Raw genomic sequence first — 6,322 nt, 5'->3', positions numbered from 1 at the left:
TGGGGAAATTACTTCTTTTTACCATAGAAATAGTATCCCTGTGCAGCCACTCACGCTGGCAGAAAGTGGGGAGCCAAGCTAGAGTGATGCAATCTTTGCTGGATTTTTCCAAACCATAAGCTGGCAGCAACTAGGACCCTCTAAGTACTTAGATCCTGAAAGGCCATCCTTGAACATATTACTGAGACCCTGGGTAAAGGACATTTTTCCCATGGAAAATGGCCTTCATTTGTGGCCACTTGGCCTGGCAGGCAGGGCAGTGCCATGCCAGAAATTTACAAACTGTGCTGGATTTCCCTTAATAAAAGCTGGCAGCAACTCGGACCCTGCAAGTCCTTAGAGCGCCAGATGCCACCTTTCATCTGATACCCAGACCCTGGGCCAATGCCTTCATTTTCCCCATGGAAAATGGCCTCCATTTCTGGCCTCTCGTCCTGGCCAATAGGGTGGTGCCCAGCAAGAAATTTACAAAATGTGCGGGATTTCTCCAAATCTAAAGCTGCCAGTAAGAAGTACCCTGCATGTCCTTAGAGCCCCAAAGGCCACCTTTCATTTGATTTGCAGACCGTGGGGAAAGGACTTCTTTTTCCCATGGGAAATGGCCTCCGTTTGCAGCCACTCACGCTGGCAGAAAGTGGGGACCAGAGCTAGAGTGATGCAACCTTTGCTGGATTTTTCCAAACCGAAAGCTGGCAGCAACTAGGACTCTGTAAGTCCTTAGTGCCTGAAAGGCCACCTTGCATCTGATACCCAGACCCTCGGCCAATGAGCTTCATTTTCCCCATGGAAAATGGCCTCCATTTGTGGCCTCTCGTCCTGGCCAATAGGGTGGTGCCCAGCAAGAAATTTGCAATCTTTGCTGGATTTCTCCAAATCTAAAGCTGCCAGTAAGAAGTACCCTGCATGTCCTTAGAGCCCCAAAGGCCACCTTTCATTTGATTTGCAGACCGTGGGGAAAGGACTTCTTTTTCCCATGGGAAATGGCCTCCGTTTACAGCCACTCACGCTGGCAGAAAGTGGGGAGCCAAGCTAGAGTGATGCAATCTTTGCTGGATTTCTCCAAATCTAAAGCTGCCAATAAGAAGTACCCTGCATGTCCTTAGAGGCCCAAAGGCCACCTTTCATTTGATTTGCAGACCGTGGGGAAAGGACTTCTTTTTCCCATGGGAAATGGCCTCCGTTTCTCAGCCACTCACCCTGGCAGAAAGTGGGGAGCCAAGCTAGAGTGATGCAATCTTTGCTGGATTTTTCCAAACCTAAAGCTGGCAGCAACTAGGGCCCTCTAAGTACTTAGAGCCTGAAAGGCCACCTTGAACATATTACTGAGACCCTGGGTAAAGGACAATTTTCCCATGGAAAATGGCCTTCATTTGTGGCCACTTGGCCAGGCAGGCAGGGCAGTGCCAAGCGAGAAATTTGCACACTGTGCTGGATTCTTCCAAAACTAAAGCTGGCAGCAGCTCGGACCCTGCAAGTCCTTAGAGCCTCAGATGCCACCTTTCATCTGATACCCAGCCCCTGGGCCAATGCCTTCATTTTCCCCATGGAAAATGGGGTCAGTTTGGGGCCACTCGCCCTGGCCATCTGCTTCGTTCCCTGTCTGAAATTTGCAAACTTGGCTGCTTTTCTCCAAAACTAAAGCTTCTGGCAACGAGGAGCCTGCAGCTCCTTCGAGCCCTAAACATCACCTCTCTGCTGATACCCAGATGATGGGGAAATTACTTCTTTTTACCATAGAAATAGTATCCCTGTGCAGCCACTCACGCTGGCAGAAAGTGGGGAGCCAAGCTAGAGTGATGCAATCTTTGCTGGATTTTTCCAAACCATAAGCTGGCAGCAACTAGGACCCTCTAAGTACTTAGAGCCTGAAAGGCCACCTTGAACATATTACTGAGACCCTGGGTAAAGGACATTTTTCCCATGGAAAATGGCCTTCATTTGTGGCCACTTGGCCTGGCAGGCAGGGCAGTGCCATGCGAGAAATTTACAAACTGTGCTGGATTACCCTTAATAAAAGCTGGCAGCAACTCGGACCCTGCAAGTCCTTAGAGCCCCAGATTCCACCTTTCATCTGATACCCAGACCCTGGGCCAATGCCTTCATTTTCCCCATGGAAAATGGCCTCCATTTGTGGCCTCTCGTCCTGGCCAATAGGGTGGTGCCCAGCAAGAAATTTACAAAATGTGCTGGATTTCTCCAAATCTAAAGCTGCCAGTAAGAAGTACCCTGCATGTCCTTAGAGCCCCAAAGGCCACCTTTCATTTGATTTGCAGACCGTGGGGAAAGGACTTCTTTTTCCCATGGGAAATGGCCTCCGTTTCGCAGCCACTCACGCTGGCAGAAAGTGGGGAGCCAAGCTAGAGTGATGCAATCTTTGCTGGATTTCTCCAAATCTAAAGCTGCCAATAAGAAGTACCCTGCATGTCCTTAGAGCCCCAAAGGTCACCTTTCATTTGATTTGCAGACCGTGGGGAAAGGACTTCTTTTTCCCATGGGAAATGGCCTCCGTTTCTCAGCCACTCACCCTGGCAGAAAGTGGGGAGCCAAGCTAGAGTGATGCAATCTTTGCTGGATTTTTCCAAACCTAAAGCTGGCAGCAACTAGGACCCTCTAAGTACTTAGAGCCTGAAAGGCCACCTTGAACATATTACTGAGACCCTGGGTAAAGGACAATTTTCCCATGGAAAATGGCCTTCATTTGTGGCCACTTGGCCAGGCAGGCAGGGCAGTGCCAAGCGAGAAATTTGCACACTGTGCTGGATTCTTCCAAAACTAAAGCTGGCAGCAGCTCGGACCCTGCAAGTCCTTAGAGCCTCAGATGCCACCTTTCATCTGATACCCAGCCCCTGGGCCAATGCCTTCATTTTCCCCATGGAAAATGGGGTCAGTTTGGGGCCACTCGCCCTGGCCATCTGCTTCGTTCCCTGTCTGAAATTTGCAAACTTGGCTGCTTTTCTCCAAAACTAAAGCTTCTGGCAACGAGGAGCCTGCAGCTCCTTCGAGCCCTAAACATCACCTCTCTGCTGATACCCAGATGATGGGGAAATTACTTCTTTTTACCATAGAAATAGTATCCCTGTGCAGCCACTCACGCTGGCAGAAAGTGGGGAGCCAAGCTAGAGTGATGCAATCTTTGCTGGATTTTTCCAAACCATAAGCTGGCAGCAACTAGGACCCTCTAAGTACTTAGAGCCTGAAAGGCCACCTTGAACATATTACTGAGACCCTGGGTAAAGGACATTTTTTCCCATGGAAAATGGCCTTCATTTGTGGCCACTTGGCCTGGCAGGCAGGGCAGTGCCATGCCAGAAATTTACAAACTGTGCTGGATTTCCCTTAATAAGAGCTGGCAGCAACTCGGACTCTGCAAGTCCTTAGAGCCCCAGAATCCACCTTTCATCTGATACCCAGACCCTGGGCCAGTGAGGTCATTTTCCCCATGGAAAATGGCCTCCATTTGTGGCCTCTCGTCCTGGCCAATAGGGTGGTGCCCAGCAAGAAATTTACAAAATGTGCTGGATTTCTCCAAATCTAAAGCTGCCAGTAAGAAGTACCCTGCATGTCCTGAGAGCCCCAAAGGTCACCTTTCATTTGATTTGCAGACCGTGGGGAAAGGACTTCTTTTTCCCATGGGAAATGGCCTCCGTTTGCGGCCACTCACACTGGCAGAAAGTGGGAAGCCAAGCTAGAGTGATGCAATATTTGCTGGATTTTTCCAAACCTAAAGCTGGCAGCAACTAGGACCCTGTAAGTCCTTAGAGACTGAAAGGCCACCTTGCATCTGATACCCAGACCATGGGCCAATGACTTAATTTTCCCCATGGAAAATGGCCTCCATTTGTGGCCTCTCGTCCTGGCCAATAGGGTGGTGCCCACCAAGGAATTTGCAATCTTTGCTAGATTTCACCAAATCTAAAGCTGCCAGTAAGAAGTACTCTGCATGTCCTTAGACCCCAAAGGCCATCTTTCTTTTGTTTTGCAGACCATGGGGAAAGGACTTCTTTTTCCCATGGGAAATGGCCGAGGTTTCGAAACCACTCACACTGGCAGAAAGTGGGGAGCCAAGCTAGAGTGATGCAATCTTTGCTGGATTTCTCCAAATCTAAAGCTGCCAATAAGAAGTACCCTGCATGTCCGTAGAGGCCCAATGGCCACCTTTCATTTGATTTGCAGCCCGTGAGGAAAGGACTTCTTTTTCCCATGGGAAATGGCCTCCGTTTCTCAGCCACTCACCCTGGCAGAAAGTGGGGAGCCAAGCTAGAGTGATGCAATCTTTGCTGGATTTTTCCAAACCTAAAGCTGGCAGCAACTAGGGCCCTCTAAGTACTTAGAGCCTGAAAGGCCACCTTGAACATATTACTGAGACCCTGGGTAAAGTACAATTTTCCCATGGAAAAAGGCCTTCATTTGTGGCCACTTGGCCAGGCAGGCAGGGCAGTGCCAAGCGAGAAATTTGCACACTGTGCTGGATTCTTCCAAAACTAAAGCTGGCAGCAGCTCGGACCCTGCAAGTCCTTAGAGCCTCAGATGCCACCTTTCATCTGATACCCAGCCCCTGGGCCAATGCCTTCATTTTCCCCATGGAAAATGGGGTCAGTTTGGGGCCACTCGCCCTGGCCATCTGCTTCGTTCCCTGTCTGAAATTTGCAAACTTGGCTGCTTTTCTCCAAAACTAAAGCTTCTGGCAACGAGGAGCCTGCAGCTCCTTCGAGCCCTAAACATCACCTCTCTGCTGATACCCAGATGATGGGGAAATTACTTCTTTTTACCATAGAAATAGTATCCCTGTGCAGCCACTCACGCTGGCAGAAAGTGGGGAGCCAAGCTAGAGTGATGCAATCTTTGCTGGATTTTTCCAAACCATAAGCTGGCAGCAACTAGGACCCTCTAAGTACTTAGAGCCTGAAAGGCCACCTTGAACATATTACTGAGACCCTGGGTAAAGGACATTTTTCCCATGGAAAATGGCCTTCATTTGTGGCCACTTGGCCTGGCAGGCAGGGCAGTGCCATGCCAGAAATTTACAAACTGTGCTGGATTTCCCTTAATAAAAGCTGGCAGCAACTCGGACCCTGCAAGTCCTTAGAGCCCCAGATGCCACCTTTCATCTGATACCGAGACCCTGGGCCAATGCCTTCATTTTCCCCATGGAAAATGGCCTCCATTTGTGGCCTCTCGTCCTGGCCAATAGGGTGGTGCCCAGCAAGAAATTTACAAAATGTGCTGGATTTTTCCAAATCTAAAGCTGCCAGTAAGAAGTACCCTGCATGTCCTTAGAGCCCCAAAGGTCACCTTTCCTTTGATTTGCAGACCGTTGGGAAAGGACTTCTTTTTCCCATGGGAAATGGCCTCCCTTTGCGGCCACTCACACTGGCAGAAAGTGGGGAGCCAAGCTAGAGTGATGCAGTCTTTGCTGGATTCTTCCAAAACTAAAGCTGGCAGCTACTAGGACCCTGTAACTCCTTAGTGCCTGAAAGGCCACCTTGCATCTGATACCCAGACCCTGGGCCAATGACGTCATTTTCCCCATGGAAAATGGCCTCCATTTGTGGCCTCTCGTCCTGGCCAATAGGGTGGTGCCCACCAAGGAATTTGCAATCTTTGCTAGATTTCACCAAATCTAAAGCTGCCAGTAAGAAGTACTCTGCATGTCCTTAGACCCCAAAGGCCACCTTTCTTTTGTTTTGCAGACCATGGGGAAAGGACTTCTTTTTCCCATGGAAAATGGCCTACGTTTCGAAACCACTCACCCTGGCAGAAAGTGGGGAGCCAAGCTAGAGTGATGCAATCTTTGCTGGATTTCTCCAAATCTAAAGCTGCCAATAAGAAGTACCCTGCATGTCCGTAGAGGCCCAATGGCCACCTTTCATTTGATTTGCAGACCGTGAGGAAAGGACTTTTTTTCCCATGGGAAATGGCCTCCGTTTACAGCCACTCACGCTGGCAGAAAGTGGGGAGCCAAGCTAGAGTGATGCAATCTTTGCTGGATTTCTCCAAATCTAAAGCTGCCAGTAAGAAGTACCCTGCATGTCCTTAGAGCCCCAAAGGCCACCTTTCATTTGATTTGCAGCCCGTGAGGAAAGGACTTCTTTTTCCCATGGGAAATGGCCTCCGTTTCTCAGCCACTCACCCTGGCAGAAAGTGGGGAGCCAAGCTAGAGTGATGCAATCTTTGCTGGATTTTTCCAAACCTAAAGCTGGCAGCAACTAGGGCCCTCTAAGTACTTAGAGCCTGAAAGGCCACCTTGAACATATTACTGAGACCCTGGGTAAAGGACAATTTTCCCATGGAAAATGGCCTTCATTTGTGGCCACTTGGCCAG

Source organism: Molothrus ater, chromosome 37, assembly GCF_012460135.2.
Source record: "Molothrus ater isolate BHLD 08-10-18 breed brown headed cowbird chromosome 37, BPBGC_Mater_1.1, whole genome shotgun sequence".
In the NCBI taxonomy this organism is placed as follows: Eukaryota; Metazoa; Chordata; class Aves; order Passeriformes; family Icteridae; genus Molothrus; species Molothrus ater.
The sequence above is the reverse complement of the archived record's forward strand: the minus strand, read 5'-3'. Positions refer to the sequence as shown.